General features: G+C 38.8%; 1 protein-coding gene across 3 annotated transcripts in view; it reads left to right on the top strand.

The window, feature by feature from the left end:
* The first annotated feature begins 2,872 nt into the window (after positions 1-2,872).
* fut9a (fucosyltransferase 9a) overlaps positions 2,873-17,006 on the top strand; it is a 30,916-nt gene continuing 16,782 nt past the window's right edge. For all 3 annotated transcript variants that reach the window (XM_015355148.2, XM_015355162.2, XM_015355143.2), the window contains exon 1: positions 2,873-3,280. The gene's annotated coding sequence lies outside the window, so the exon portion shown is untranslated. The remainder of the gene's footprint in view (positions 3,281-17,006) is intronic.

Here is a 17,006-nt window from a genome sequence, read left to right as displayed (position 1 = left end):
TGCTTGGTGGGTATCAGGAATTCTCACTGGTGGACAATATTAGGATGTGGTGAAGGTAAGTGTGAAATAATCACCATTTGGGGTGGAGACAGGTTTTTTAAAAGGGGGCTGCTTCTTATAACAAAGGGAATGTTTATTTCCACTACTTTTAACGAGGGAATTGGTGTTCTGTTCCTCTTCATTTCAAGCACAGACACAATTCCGTCACTAAGCAGTCATTTATGCCATTGAGCTACCAAGTTAAGTTCAAGTGTCAGGAAAGTAATGATTACAGCATGTTGGGAAAAATCAAGAAGGATTAGAAGGATAACGGCTTTAAAAATATAATGGAGTTTTGTGCTTCCTTGGACTTTTTAGAGGGTAAAGGACACAGCAGAACAAGAAACCGATTTCTAAATGAGTCAGTTTTACAATGGTGCGTTTGTGCGGGGATGTGGGTAGGGAGGATTGTGACATCATTGAACTATTTCAATGACCTTCACACATCTGCAAAATGAAACAGAGGCACACGTCCTATTGTGACACTCATCGCTGGTGCCATCCTGCACCATGACAGTGCATAGCACCATAAGGGCTACAATGGAGTGCTTTTCTCCACCCACGTTACAATGTGGATCTAGCACCAAAAGATTTCCTAATCTGCCTAAGTCTGCGTAATCAACATTAAAAAGCTATAAATGACAGGAAACCATTTGGCATATCTATTGTAACAGGTTTGGAAGTAGTTTATTTATTCCAGGATCCCATTCAGTTATTCCTCCAAAGAAGTCAGGGCATCAGCTTCAATACTGTGACTGGATATCTTTTTCCATACTCCGCCACCCATAGGATAAAGACACATACTGTACTTCCATGTTGTACCCACTCACTGTTCGTCCTCTGGTTTGTGTTTCACACAAGAACTTCACTGAAGAAATCCACTTGGTTGACTTTGTCAATGCCTCTGTAATTTATAACATCCCATTACTTTTTATTTAGATATGATCTGCTGTTCATTTAGAGCCCTTTTAGAAAGTAGAGCTCCAAGGCTGGAACTTCATAGCAAAGCACTAATTGTCATGCAGACATGGCCCAGGGAACTTTTTATTCCGTTAAAAAAAACAATGATTTCATTCCAAAGTCAACTTTCATTCAAAGACTTTTGTAGCCTTGGGAAGTGGATGTGCAGAGGGATTGGACTGAAAAATAATGATACAGTACGTGCAGCATGTATTTCACAAATATGCTTTATTTATTATCCATCCATTTTCTAACCACTTCATCCAATTGTTATGCATCTTTTAGGGTCCTATGCAGACAGCAGAATCCGGAAGGAAGTGAACAGACACGGGGAGGAGACGAGGAACTGGGCTGGTAGACGAACAGGGGGGCGTGATGAGTGTGCACTGGTGCTCAGGGGGGCATGGTCCAGGCGAACAGATCCGAAGGAGTCCAGGGGGAAAACCGGGGCAAAGTCCAAAAGTCCAAAAACCAGGGAATCCAAATGACAACACGACAAAGTTAAAAACCGGAGCAGGATCCGGTGAAGGGTCGGGGAAATTAAAAAGGGTAACGGGACCAGGCGCTCCAGGTCCCAGACTCGGCTGGTTTGGGACGCCGATAGGAGGTCTATGCCCTCGAACCACGGACGTAGGGCGACTTGGTGGCAGACGGGCCTCTGGGCATCTGTGTTCCAATGCAGAGCCCGGAACAGAGTGAGTGTCTGGCTTTTGGAGGGAGGCTGGAACAGGGAGCAAGTGCACAAAATCAACTAAATTGTGGAAGAGCCGGAGCACCCTTAAGAGGGAGGGATTACAATCGTGACACCGATTCAGGGTTGTGGGGGAGCCAGAGTCTATCACAGCAAGCAATGGGCACAAGGCAGGATACACCCTGGACAGAACGTCAGTCCATCCCAAGGCAAACGGACACAGACATGCACACATTCACACCAGGGCCAATTAGCCTACAGTTCCACTATGTTTTTGGACTGTGGGAGGAAACTGGAGCACCCGCAGGAAGGCCATGAGAACTCAGAGAGAACACACAAACTCCTTGTAAATGGCACCCCAGGTCTGGAATTTATTATTTTTTTCTTATACACGATTACTCAATGTGGTAAAATGTGATTGCAAATTTCTGAAAGCAATGCCAGGTATCTACCAATGTGTTCTGAAAAACATCCATGAGGATGTTTAGCATAATCAGAAGCATCACATTTGTTTCTCTGCTACTTAGTTGATACAAGGCTGTAAATAAACTGCAGCTCATGTCATCTAAATAAAAAGTAATGGGATGTTATTAATACCGTTGTAATGCAATGGTCCGAACAAAGTTTCCATTTTCAAATTCGATTATTATATGATATTTGTATAACAAGCCAAAGCACCACTGCTGTAACATGTTGAGAGCTGAAATTCTGGGTTGTATTTTATTACGCTGACCAATCAGCTGATCGGATTTAAAAAAAATACATATTATGAAAAATGCTAAGATCAAATATATATTTTTCATCCATGGTCAATTTGACAGTTGTCCTTCACTGAATCAAAGACACTGACATGACACATAAAATGTACTATTAAGATTAGAAATGTGGTTGTTTCTATACAGTAATCGTTTCACTGCATACTCAGGCGTGTAAAAACTGTTTGAAGAAACGAACACTACCAAAGATGTTACCTGTCTGGAGACCTGTCCCACTTCCTACGTGAAATATGAGATATACAGTAAATGCAATTTCAGTTTATAACTATCTAATCAAAACTTAAAAAAATACAATCAGATATCATGTTATAAAAACAGCACGGAATAGCATTCCAGCGACTCGATAAGGCACCCCTCTCCCCCGCATGTTATCTTGTACACACAACTGAGATGTGCTGTAGTGTTCAACACCTTTTCCTTTAACAGGCTTAACCATTGCCGCTTAAAGGCAGAATGTTCCTTTAAAACGATGCGTGCTCTTCGTGTGTTTAAGCTCTTCGAAATGCTCCATCGCAGCATGTCGGCTTCTCATTGAGATTGTTCTGTTTCAATGCCATTTAAGTGAAAGTGACAAGACGCCACTTCCCGCACAACGTGTACACTGCAGCAATACTATGGGTCTCGGATCAGCCGAATCTCTTTTAAAATCAGCTGCAGAAAGAAAACATTACCATCATCGAAAACATTTTCACGCCACGCAGAAACGAACGAGATTCGGAATGGATGGCCATCTCGGGTTTATCGGAACGATTTCTCTCTACAAAGATAAAAGATACGGATCTGTTTTATTTGATGTCAGTCCTACCACAGGACGGTGAGTTACTGGACTTGTTATTTAATGTTACCACACAATAGCACTACCCTGCAGTGCCTTACCTTCACCTGGTTTTGTTAAATTAGAATACGGATTACGAGAAATTAAGCGTTTTCTTCAGGTGCATTTTGCATTTAGAAGACTGCGCTTCACCATGCATGAAAATGCCCTTTGTTGTAATTCGCCTGATTTATTATTCATTGAATGCGACTGTTTCTGAGAAACTGAGTTGGAGGAGCATAAGGCAGTTACTGTATATCTATGCCGAGTGATGCAAGTGTAAAAATGTTATAGACGACCAATTATTCTTATTATGGACAAGACCTGTATACAACGAAATGTTTAAATATAAAATATTCGGCATGGGATATTCGTGAATTTAAAACGTTATTTAAAAAGGCCACCACGAAATACCAGAAATGACCTTAGTCCCCAACGAAAATTTGTCTTCAGTTGTCTTCTCACTACCAAATAGACGTACGTGGGTCCTTTCCACGTTTCTGTTGCACGCTGGCTGTAAAATAAAACACTATCGTGATCTTTTAAAATGTTTCGAAATAGGATATAAACACGGTGTTACTTCAAATTATTACGTGATGCTCGAATTAAAGAATAATTAGTGTGACTCAAAGATTTTACAAATATCAAAGAAGTGGACAGGTTGCTGGCTTTTTGCCAAGGGGTTAGACACGACCGCTGATGTCATTTTGTATGAGATCAGGTAGTGTTCACGGTGCGGAGACTATTTGGCATACCACCGCAGAAGATGTATTGTAAAATAATTTGCCACAGAGAAAACGTAACATTTCTAGAATACGATATTGGAGTTATTCTGTCTTTAATAGCATGTTTCATTTTGATGTCAATACCACTATGCTTCGTTCAGAACTTGACGTGGTGCTGTTTTTTTTTTTGCGACTGCACAACGTGTTCAAAGACATCTCAGTACCTACAGTATTTATCAATCTTACTGGTATTAGATTAAACATCACTAATATTTAGATTAAATATCACGTTTAAGCATTATCTTATCTTAATATTACCTTAATATTACGAGATGTCTTCGTTCCTAATGTCTTGTCTTTATTGCTTTGTCTCACGTGAAATAATAAGCTCAATATCATATATAGTACATTACTATACTGTATATCGTCAACAACATTCTGAAATTGTCTTGGTATTTTTTCACAATGTACCATCAAGTAGAGTTACACACACAATCCTTATATCGACATATGACGCTACTGCAAAAAGAGGTTCTTTAATTTACTGTATACTCCTATAGATATAAAAAGACCTATTAATAAAAGATAATTAGATGTTTCAGAGAGTGATAGAAGAACCAAAAAATATTTGACCAGATAAAAATTAAAACAACACGAAGATAACAGCTATAATTATACACTGTATACGTAATTTACAGTACAGTATGTGTACCATGGCATACAGTATTTTCACCTAGTGTTTTATATATTGAGTGAAAGATGTTGCAAAGAAAATTGGTTTGTTATATACAGTATATGTGCCTTGAATAAATTAACCAAATATATCCTGTATGTTATATGTACTTTAATGATGAGATCTGTGTTTAAAATTTAGCTTTGTATATGTACATGCACAACCTCTTAGCTGTCCCAAACACACATCATCAGTTGTATTCAACAGCGTGAGGCTGCCCCAACTTTATTGTTTGACTGCTCCATTTTTCACAGTCTAGTGCAGACACTCCTCTGTAAAGTCTTCTCTTGGTTTTCTTCTTATTCATCATTTTATTTCTGAGCTCAACAGAAATAGACTGCGGCTTAACTGAAGTGAAGATATCTTTCTGGGAAGAAAGCTCCTTCCGTCTGGAGGTATTATTTAAAAAGCTATAGATAATCTTTTATTGTTGTTGACTACATTACTGTGGTGATGAGGGAATTCTTTTTAGTAACCCAGCCAGTCTTCCATCTCACTCTTTTCATTCTTAATGTTTGTTGTGAAACCTTAATACCACCCTATTCTCCAACTAGCTTGTGTCAGTATCTGAAGCATTATTCTATTTTGGCTTGGAAAAAAATAAGTATAAAAGCATCTTTGTTTAAAAAAAATAAGGCAGTATTTGGGGAGAATAATCCTATATATTTATGTTGGAGTGGAGAGCAGAGTCATGCAAGCTACAAAGAATAAGTTGAGGTTAATTCCACGCTGAAAATCAGAAAAAAAGACACTTTGACTATTGAGCCCTGCTTCCATACACTGTCCTCAAAAAAAATATTGGGATAGCTAACTCAAAACTTACTTTTGTAATTAACAATTTGTATATGTAATCATGAAGTTAATATGAGTGATAAATACATTTAAATATACGTTATATTTTAATTTAAGGTAATTCCATGCATACATCTGATCACTTTTGAACATAGAACATACTTGATGTACTTCCTAGTGATTTCAAGAGAGTATTGGGGCACATTCACTTTTCAGCCTAAAGCCAATATTTGGTTGCATATCTCTTTTAGTCTGTGACTAATTGACCCAAACCAACTTTTTGTTCAATCATATGAAATGCCTTATTTTACCACATTTTTGCTGCCACAGAGTTTCTGCCTGTAAAATAAATCTGGATTTAAATCCAGAGATTGACTTGGCCAGTGTAAGATGTTCCATTTGTTCCTCCTGATGAACTCCTTGGATGCATTAGCTGTATGTTTTGGATCATTGTTATGTTGCATAGTGCACCATCCAATAAAAATGGAAGCTTTTTCTTCTACATAATAGAGAATATGGTTCTACAAGTGAATTAACTCTGCTGCAACCAATATTAGTTGCATCAATATTAAAGATCCAATGAAGCAGTTCTAGAGGCAGCCAGGTATGGCATGACCTCCACTATGCTTCACAAATTAAGTAGCGATTTTTGGAGCATCTGCAGTTTCTGTCTTTTTTCCACATGTTAACCTTTTCATTATTTTGTTAAAGTTTTATCTTGGGTACATCTGCCTATAAAACCTTGTTCCAAAACTCACCTGGCCTTACCTTCGCACTTCTGAGTAAATTCTCATCTGTCTTTTCTGTTCATGGTGCTGATGAGAGATTTACTTCTCGAGATGTAACATTTGTAATCTTGCTAATCTCAGTCTTTTGAGAACTGTGGATTTTATGTTGATGTTAGTATGCCTGGCTTCTGTGCTATGACTTACTTCTTATTTTCTTTCATCTTCAAACTGACCTGCTTTTCTTAAATAGAATATTCTTTGATTTTCATTTTGACTTTTGACTGCAGTTTTCAAACATTGAGGAGAAAACAAAACAGGTTGATAGGATGTAATCAGCTCCTTCCTGTCTTCCTGAGACACCTCACCAACAAGAGATACCTACTGTATCAGTCAGTTGTCCCAGTACTTTTCCTCAGTGAGAATAAAGAAGTTGACACTGTCGGTTTATTTGAGTCAATTAGGTAGAAGTGAATTTATTGTATTATTATTAGTAATAAAGTAGTAGTAGCAGTAGAAGTAGTAGTTAAGCATTGTTGCCTTGCAGCACTGGAGTTTGCACGTTCTCCCGGTGTTCACATGGGTTTCCTCCGGGTGCTCTGGTTTATTCCCACAGTCCAGAAACATACTAGCCAGTCAACACAGAAGGTTAATTGGCTTCTGGGAAGTTGGCCCTAGTTGTGAGTGTCCATGTGTGTCTGTGTCTGTGGCCTGCAATGGACTAGCATCGTGTCCAGGGTGTACCCTAACTTCTGCCTGTTGCTTTCCGTGACCAGCGCTGGCTCCTCCTCAACCCTGAATTTGAAGACGTGATTAGAAAATGGATGGATTAGTATTAGTTATTGTAGTATTGTTATTAATATTATTTTGGGAGTTCCTTGTGAAAATCCCACTTCAGACCTAACTATCCCAATACAATATAAATCCCTGTGGTACTCGTCTGATTACTTCAAATCAATTTTAGCATTTATAGTTTCCCTGTACTCTCCATTTTCTCTTAACCAGTTTTCAATAAAATTATATGCATTACCTTGAATATCTTCTCTCTTCTATTTAAGAATCAATAATTGACATGGAAAAAAACTCCTCTAACATTCGAAATATACCTTATTAGATGCTGTACTATATATCCATTACTATGATTACTTCTAAAGAACACTACATTAATTCTTTTCTGTTCCTCTGTTATAATATTGAGACCTTTTGTTGTTTATTTTATTCTGCATTGTAGCACTTATTTTGGTCTCCCTCCTTCTAATGTATCCTGTAAACATCTTCTAATGCATCCTGTTCTTTTCAGTCATTTTATAAAGGACTGTCTTTCTCCTTAATTTATTAAGCCATTTGGGTCTTGGCATTTTCTTATTTGATTTGCTTGTTTTTGTTACCAACTTGTTTCAAGCAGAATATTTTTTTTAAATGCTGCCCTACATTCACTGCCAGATTCCTTACTAACTTGTCCCTTTCTGCTTATTTTAAAATGTGTCTCTTTCCTTCAGACTCTGCTGTCATTAAATTGAAAACTTTTGTTTTGGACTCTGTACAGTTTATAAATATACTTAAAAACATGTCAAATTATTGTCACAATTGCTTTATTGTTCTCCCACCCCTGTTTTCCCTCCTCTGCCTTGAATGTTTGAAAATGTTAAATCACATTGATGAGGACCTCCACTCTCCTAGGTGCTCTGACACACTGAGTGAGAAAGAAGTTGTTACCTGTGTTTGCCATTTCAGTTTCAGCTGCTGATGTCCCTATTGCTTTTGTTCTGAACCTCTTTGTGACATTTCCCTTCATAGCCAATTCTTTCTTTACAGATATGTTCTGATTCCTTATTATAATTGTAATGACAATGTATTGTAATAGATCATCTGGATTTGGTGCTCTGTAGCATAACACCTGTTTTTTATGTCTATAATCCCCATAGGTTCTGAAACCGTTTGAGATTCTGATTAATCAGGTGTTCCAAACTCTGGGCCTTTCTGTCTGTAACCCATATTTTCAGTGTCTCTTTAAAATTGTTAAATTTTTTTAGATGTGATAGATGAATACAGTTACACATTAATTGGGTCGCTGTAATACTTATTCCAGGAGTAGGACCGTTTAGAATTTAAGAAAACATAAAAAAGGCTGGTTTCTGGACCCTGAGGACTACCGTTGGAAAACCTTGTCTAGGTTTAGTTCTTGTGCCTGTTTTATGATGTACTGTATAGTGCTATACTCCCTCCTTTGTCTTTTTCTCTGCATTTCTAGAATGCTGTATATCACTGGTTGCATTACTCACCAAGGCTCTCTGTTAGCCGTGCCTCTGTGATTGAAATTTCATCCTAATTATTCAACTTAAACTGCAACAAGACTGAGATCATGCTTCTTGGCACCTACCATCACATACTGTACATAAAGCCAGTGCAGCAACCATGTGTGTGGATGGCACAGTACTTGAATTTCTATCAAAATTGAAGAATGTAGGGGTAATGTTTGACCCTGGTTTGACCATCGTGAGTATTGTTGAAACATTCCTCCACCTCAGAAATATTGACACATTATGCCCTACTGTATGTTATCTTTGACTGTAACAGAAACTACAATATGTTCAGAATTTGGCAGCCAGAATTCTGACCAGTTCACGTTAAAGCGATCACCTTACACCTGTCTTGGAGTTTTTGCACCGGCTTCCTATCAAGTTTCAAGTTGACTTTCAAAATCCTCATGTTCACCATTAAGGCCCTACATGAGTTGGCCCCTGTCCAATTTATTATCTGTCTGCTCCCCACCTCACTTTTGAACTTTCATTCGTCTGACTCTGGTCTTCTTTAATGTATGTGTCTCCAGCTCGTGTACATTCGATGGGCGACAGAGCCTTCTCCTGCTTCGCCCCAAAGCTCTGGCATTCTATCCCCAAGGATATCAGAGACCCTGAGTGCATTTGAATCTAGATTCAAAACCTTTCTTTGCAGAAAGGCTTTTATTTAATTAGTGTCTGTGTCTGCTCCACTTTCTAATGACTGTGTATCTTCTGCTGCATCTCAAACTGCTCATGCTCCTTATATGCTTATTTTGTCATTTGCTGTTTTTTTACACTTCTTTTCTGCACTCTGGGATGCTATACAGTATATAAAAAAATGTTATAAACTACCCAGACTTGTTGTTAAAACTGATGCCTTGGCTTTTTATAAGAAATAGCTGGAAGAGATCTTTGGATAGCTTAGCAATTAGCTAGTAGATATCTACTAGCAATCAAAAAAGCTACATGGATTAAGTGGCCTCTTCTCTTTTTCGTGCATTTTGCACCCTTTATTATATACATCTGTTATGATTGCATGCTAGTGCAGTTCCTGGCAAGTGTGTATCTTGCTTGTTTTTCCCAAAGCTCCTGGCATTTAGGTATTAGTGCTTAATTACCTTATCCTTTGACATTTAGTTTTTCCCCTTAGGCTGTCTTTTTGGCTAAATCCCCATGCATCTCTTTTGCTGATTTCTATGATTTCACCCTGTTTGCTTCTAGTTTAAGTGTTTTTGAGATTGCCTATAAGTCATTGCATTTAGGCGACAGGCATCCAGTTTATTCATTTGTAATCTGTTTTGATAGGTTTTGCCACGGAAAGGTTTCCAGTATCTGAGAAAGGTGAAGCCTGTTTTTCACCTCTATAACCACAGACAGGGTGCCTGAGAAAACCGCAGATTGGATTCTGCTGTTAGTATTTTCAAGTTTCAAGTTTCAAGTTTCAAGTTTATTGTCATTACACTCATATACATGGTATATGGTATAACGAAATGCTATTTAGCTAGCTCTCGGACATAAGTAGTACAAAGAGAAAAAAAACAACAACAACAATACAATTGTGTAGCAAAAGAAAGACAGAGACAACAGGCAGTGTGCAAAAAACAATAACAGACGATGTGCAAAAAAAACAACAGGCAATGTGCAAAACAACAAAAAGGTAACAGGTTATGTGCAAAAATATGCATCAACAGAATAAAATAAAGGGATAGAAATGATGGGGAGTGAGCTTTTGACATGTGTGGTAGAGATAGATTTTCAATGTGTGTTTGGGTTTTTGGTAAGAAAGAAAGGAAGAAGGCACTGTGAGGTTCAGATCGTAGGTGAGAGGTGAGGTGAGAGTGAGAGAGGCTGGGAATTTAACAGTTTGATAGTGCGGGGGTAAAAACTGTCTCTGAGTCTGGTAGTCCGGGCCTGAATGCTCCGGTACCATTTTCCAGATGGTAGCAGATCATAAAGTCTGTAGCTGGGGTGTGTGGGGTCTTTGATGATGCTTAGAGCTTTCCTCAAGCACCGTCTGTCATAAATGTCCTGGATAGATGAGAGGGTAACCCCAGTGATGGACTGGGCAGTTTTCACCACCCGCTGTAGGGCTTTCCGGTCAGCAGCACTGCAGTTGCCATACCACACTGTGATGCAGCCTGTCAGTGTGCTTTCTGTAGTGCATCTGTAAAAGTTAGTGAGGATCTGGGGACATATCTTAGCCTTCTTCAACCGTCTTAAGAAGTACAGGCACTGTTGCGCTTTCTTGATCAGACAGGTGGTGTTGAGAGACCATGTGAGGTCCTCGGTGATATGGACACCAAGGAATTTAAAGTTACTGACCCTTTCCACTTCAGTCCCGTTGATGTGGATAGGGGCATGTCCGGTTTGCAGTTTCCTGAAATCAACGATCAGCTCCTTGGTTTTGCTGACGTTAAGGGTGAGGTTGTTGTCATCACACCATGTAGTAAGGAGATTGACCTCCTCCCTGTAGGCCCTCTCATCATTGTCTGTGATCAGACCTACAACTGTGGTGTCATCGGCAAACTTGATGATGGAGTTGGTGTTGTGTTTGGTCTTACAGTCGTGGGTGTAGAGGGTGTAGAGCAATGGACTAAGCACACACCCCTGTGGGACCCCAGTGTTCAGAGTTAGTGTGCCGGAGGTGTGGTTTCCAAGCCTGACAGCCTGAGGTCTGCCTGTCAGAAAGTCCCGAATCCAGTTGTATAGGGTGGTGTTGAGACCCAGTGCACTGAGTTTCTTGACTAGTTTCTCTGGGATGATAGTATTCCAAGGTCTTGGAATTGCTTTCATTTAATTTGTCCTACATGTGCAGAAAATAGCATAGATATACAATATATTAATTTATTTGGAAGTATACATATATGAAATAATATCTAGCATACACAATGCAAAGCAACAGTGCACATAGATAGGGTGGGAATAAGGTGGCAGGGAACCCAGCTGTTACATTTTGCCCTCTGCATTTTCAGTACATTAATGTTCAGCCTCCTCTGGATGTATTCATACTGTATGTATTGCTCAATTCATTTGACTTTTAATCACAGTGGAATGCACTGATTTTGAAAGGCAACAGCTTCATAGTGTTCTTTTTCTTTTGTGCTGTAAATGTGACATACAGTACAGTACTAAGCTTACTGAGCTTTTTAGCTACATGTCTCATAAAGCAGTTTACATCTTTTGCATAGTTGGTATTCAGTTGCTTTAAATAAGAGATATTTTTATTATTATTTAAATAGTAATAGTACCTTTATTTACTTTATTAATTTAATCATCTATTAAAACAACACATAATTTATACTGTTTTTATAAATGCAAACCTTAAAAAACAAGTTACAGTATTTCATAGTTAGGTGTAACGTGGTCACTGGATTTTTAAAAAGCTGTAATGACTAAGCATTAATCAGATCTATATTTTTTGTTTATAAATGTAATATATTACAGTTTAAGTGTTCAATAAATTGTTTAATTGCAATACATTATAGTTAAATTTACCTTGGCAATGTGTTAAAAATGTAAACTCATTGTTAGAGATTTATTAAGAAACTACAGTTTTAAATTTCTTAAATTTTTTGATTGTGTTAAACTTCATATTAATTTTCCTTTGCTGTGTGTTCAGCAAATTATTTTACCATAATCTTCACACATTCAATTTATTAGTGGAGCCTTAATACTATATACTGTAGTATCACAAAGAACATGTAACAAAAAATAGCATCTGTTTGCCAAAGGAATTACTCGGGTTGTTCTGCAAAGCAGCACGGATGGTTCATGGAGCTCAGGGCCTGCAAACAATCCCTCTGGTATTTCAGTATAACTCCACATCAATTTTATATATTCTAAAATGTGGAAGTTGGCAGGCTGACGAGTCAAATTGCATGTGCAGTATTAATGAACAAGTAGCAATCTGGAAAACAGCCAAAGATAGCAAAGAGGTTGAAATAGTGAGGTTACATAGTTGTAAAGCTAGTTTTTTGAGAATAAAATTATCTTTATTGCAACAAAAAGAAAGCGTATGTGTTAAATCAGAACTTTGCAGGTCAGGTCATCATGCTCGGGGGTGTTCGGGGAGGTGTGGCCAAGGCAAACAGTCCAAGGGAGTCCGAGGCAAATCCATGAGTGTAGCAAAAGTCCTAGACCGGGTAATCCATCCTGACAGACAAACAGAGTTAAAAGCCGGAGCGGGATCTGGCAGAGGGTCGGGGGAATTAAAGGGGGTAACGGGACCAGACACTCCAGTCCTGGACCCAGAAGGGCAGGACGCCGTAGAAGCCAATGCTGCTGAGTCGCTCCTGGACTCGCGGGTAGGCGGGCTTCCGGGCGTCCGTCTTCCAAAGCTGAGCCCCGATTGGCAGGAACGCCAGGCTTTTATAGGACGGGGGGCAGGAACCGGAGGCAGGTGCAGGTGATGAGTACAGAACAAGGAAGGGCCGGAGCCTCCTTAAGAGGAGGGGTTTACGAGCGTGACACATGGCCTCTATAAACACCATAGAATTTATTAATACAATGACAAAATATTCAGTGCAAACTAACAAGCCATTTTATATGTGAGTCATTCTGCTTTGACACAAATGGCGGATCTTTCACCCAGGGATTAAAAAGAAATTAATTAATTAAATGCATCAGGGTTAACATACTATACATTGGTTGTTACACTCATTCATAATTTAAATTAGTCTCATGTAATTAATTAGCATTCATGTTCTCAAAAACAAATCAATATTGAGTTACTGACATGAACTAAACTTTATCAAATGTGTTTAATTCTTAAGATTTCTGATGTGAACGTTGAATGTATTACTCATCCATAGCAACATTCACTGTCCAGGCTGTTCCATGGAGAGTTGGAAAGTCCTGGAGATATGGAACTGAACTGGAGTCATCACAGCTGCCAAGTCTTATTCTGCTGGCTTGGCTCCAAAGGAAATAGGATTAGAGTTAAGAGGAGAGGATTGCACTTCGATCGTCTTAAGTGGCTGTCCAACACTTTGTTTACAAAGTTTCACTTAGGTTCAGTCCAGCATGAGATGGCAGTGGGGAAAAACTCAGGTTGTTCCATAACTGCTACTGAACATCTAGATTCAGGGTTGTCGACAAAAGTCCAACTGTATTTTTTTTGTTGATCAGGCATAATTACAATCGGTTATTGAGTCACAAAGTTTCTCTTGATGCAGAAAAGTGTGAATTCTGCTCTCACAGACTTTCAACCTGGTGTTTCTGGACGTTCAGACAACAGTGGCTGCAGTCACATGGTTGATAAGGTTGTCATGGTTAAAACCATGTTAAGTCGTAAGTGAGAAAGAGAGCTGAGCTGAGAGTAAACACAGTTTCATTTCAAGTCCTGTTATCATGGTTGGTGATTGGTGTTGACCAATTAGTTTTAATGTTATTCCCCAACCAGCAGGTTTGGTCATCTGTGCATTATTGACAGGTGACCTCCAGCTAGAGCCCCACTGCAGATGGGGCCGCTGCTCTAGAAATAAACAGTAGCCTGTCCTAAAGTCTGAGAAGTGATGTGAGCTGATCCAGTTATTGTTTGGAATCAAAATGTATTCATTGGAACATATGGGAACATCATTTAAGAAGTCACAACATCAAGCAACCAAGAATTCAGTGACACTACAGTTATCCAATGATGAGCCCTGGACATGCTTCGAAATGGAATATTCCAAGCCACAAGCTTGTTACAGTGTGGCAAGCCTCTTGTTTCACAAGTCTGCAATGAAGAGAGGGACAGGTGTGGGGGTTGTTCTGAAATGACCATTTAAAGAGCACAATTTGTAACCAACTTCGTTACAACCTACCACGGGGGCAGTGTTCTCACGCCCTTCATCATTCCCTCATGCATGTTCATGGCACAGGTCCTGTGTTGTTTACAGCAGGATAATAACCATCACACCCAATCACTTGCCCCTCGATGGCTTTTTCAGCACCAACAGTTTTTCTCAGATCAAACACATGTGAAATCAGATGGATCACTATCTTCTCTATCCCTAGTGAACCAACCACAGAGACTTACTGTATAGACTCTGGACAACGTACAGTATAGAATGACATTCAACAGATGTTCCACACCAAAGTGATCGTTTTGTGCATCTGTGCCTGCTGAGGCACAGATGAATTGCAGTTATCAGTGCAAATGGTAGGCATTCAGGTTAACTGGATTATGTAATAAAACTAAGATGTGATACATGAAGACTGGGATGATTGAAGGAATGCTCAGCCTTTGCTGATTTAGTTATATTGCTCTATAGTAGCAGTGCTACACAAATCATGTGTACCAGACATAATTTACTGACCTCAATTTGAAAAAACACCCCTTAAAATTAAAAACAATTTGTTCACATACAGTATGCTGTTTGTGCATTTTAAAGGTGAAAAGGGAAGGTGAAACTTTCTAGGTCATACAATGCATTTTTATAAATGTTGTGACATTTTACGATATTTTAAGTCTAATTTTAGGATGAGTATTGCTCTGGTGAAGTCTGGGGAGTGATTTGAGCCAAATCACATCATAATCTAGAAAATCTGAAGCTCACACTCTTTAAAGATAAAAGATTGCAATTTCCTAATGTGTTAGTGCAAATAATGAAAAGCTGGGAAAATGCAAACAAATTTATTTTGAAAAAAAAAATCACTTTTGAGTTCTATTGCCATGACAACAGGTTTAGACCTGTTGAATAAGGTTTGAAAGTTGTACTCAAAATATAACCTTTTCTTTCAGCCTTGGCTTGATATTGGCTTCATTACTCATTTAAGTGCCAAGTACAATGGTGTGATGGTCAATTTACAATATATACACTCTCAGGATTTCAGAAGGGCTCTTGTCTTTACATCAAAAGCGTCCCTTTCTCAGCTTTTGCATGAGTCCATATAGAATATCACCATTCATGAGACTGCAGCTTTCCTCCCTTATTTACCCTAGCTGTGTCTGGGAGTGAAGAGAGCAGAACTGCAGGCTCAACAGGGTTTGTTGTCCTTCATTGGATAAGAAGCGCATGTAGAGGAGGGTACCGAGCTAGAGACAGCAAGCAGGAGGAGCTAGTCCACGAGGTAGAGATAGGAAGGACATTTCTCCTCTTAATAAAGGAAGAAAGAAATGAAATAGGGATTGACAGTAAATACCAAAAAATATTCTAAAGCCTTTACCTAGAATGATTAAACAACAAATATAGCATACCGTTAAAAAAACACAACGCAGAAAATAAATCAAATGTTAGGAAGGGATTATCTTTTAAGGAATTTAAAATACTGTCCATTTCATTACACTACATTGTGTTGTTCCGTAACCAAACACATAATAAAATACACAGTAAATAATCAAAAGCATGAAATCAGCATGAAGTTAGGTGCCTTATTGCATGATTGCATGTAGATGACATGTAGAGTTAGACTGATAGTGTCCTGTATGTAAAATAGAGCCGTGGTGGTGTTTGCTGGTGATGACTGTGTCACACTTAACTCTGCACTTTTCAGCAATGGAAGGAACATGCTGCACTACTTATTCTTTACTGTATGTATTCAATGTAACGCAAACTTTCTTTAACTAGAAAGTTAAAGAGCTTATTACGAGACCCACAGCAGGTCTTCTAATAAAAGGAGTCAAATTTACAGGAGTCATATTTCAGGAAGAGGTTGTAGTTAAATGTTTCACCACCTTCTCGTCATAGGTCTCACAAGTGAATGGTGGAGAAGGTGAGTAATTGCGTATGTGAAGCCATGTCTCTCAAAGTTTGAGTCAAACAGTGAAAAAAAAAAACTTTCCCACTCACAAATTTGAGTTACTAGATCTCAAGTGGGCTATTATGTTTGTCAAAGGCTTTCTGAAAATCTAGTTACACAAAGGAGTACATATTTTAGCACATTTTATGGCTTCTTCTGGGTGAGTTGTAAGTTAACATTCCTCCCTCTGTGGAACATGTGTTGACTATCCCCAGTAATAAAGTGTTTGTACAGGAGTGCTCCAATAACGCCATTACTGTCTGAAAACTATTTTTTTTCTCCCAAATAATAGGCACTGTTTTTTATCGGTGTGCAATTACCTGGTTCAGTATGATTCCCTCGAGCCCGTAAAGTTACAAATGAGAGGGGGCTATTCGGTCCTTCTAGCTTGTTCGGTTGCTAGTAGTGACTAATCGATCCCAGAATCTCTTCCTGCCGTTTCTTAAGTGCAGAAACACGGCTGAGCAGCGAGTTCCATACTTCCGCCACCCTCCGGTTCCTGTTTGACTGTTAATGTCGGAGAAGTCCAGTGTGAGGATTTTGTTAGTGCTTTCGAGGATTTTGAGTAGTTGTATTAGGTCCCCTCATAAATTTTCTATTCAGGACCATAAAGGTCTAGTTCTCTCCTTCTGTCAATGTAGGACATTATTTCAAGTCCCGGGTTGATTTTAGACCAGCAGTATGAATGAAAACCTATTCAGTGCATTGTAAAATTTTCACGTAACATCCTTGGATTTAAATTCTCAC

This window comes from Lepisosteus oculatus, chromosome 2 (genome assembly GCF_040954835.1).
Source record: "Lepisosteus oculatus isolate fLepOcu1 chromosome 2, fLepOcu1.hap2, whole genome shotgun sequence".
Lineage (NCBI taxonomy): Eukaryota > Metazoa > Chordata > Actinopteri > Semionotiformes > Lepisosteidae > Lepisosteus > Lepisosteus oculatus.
Note: the sequence above shows the minus strand (reverse complement) of the source record. Positions and strands in the feature narration are given on the sequence as shown.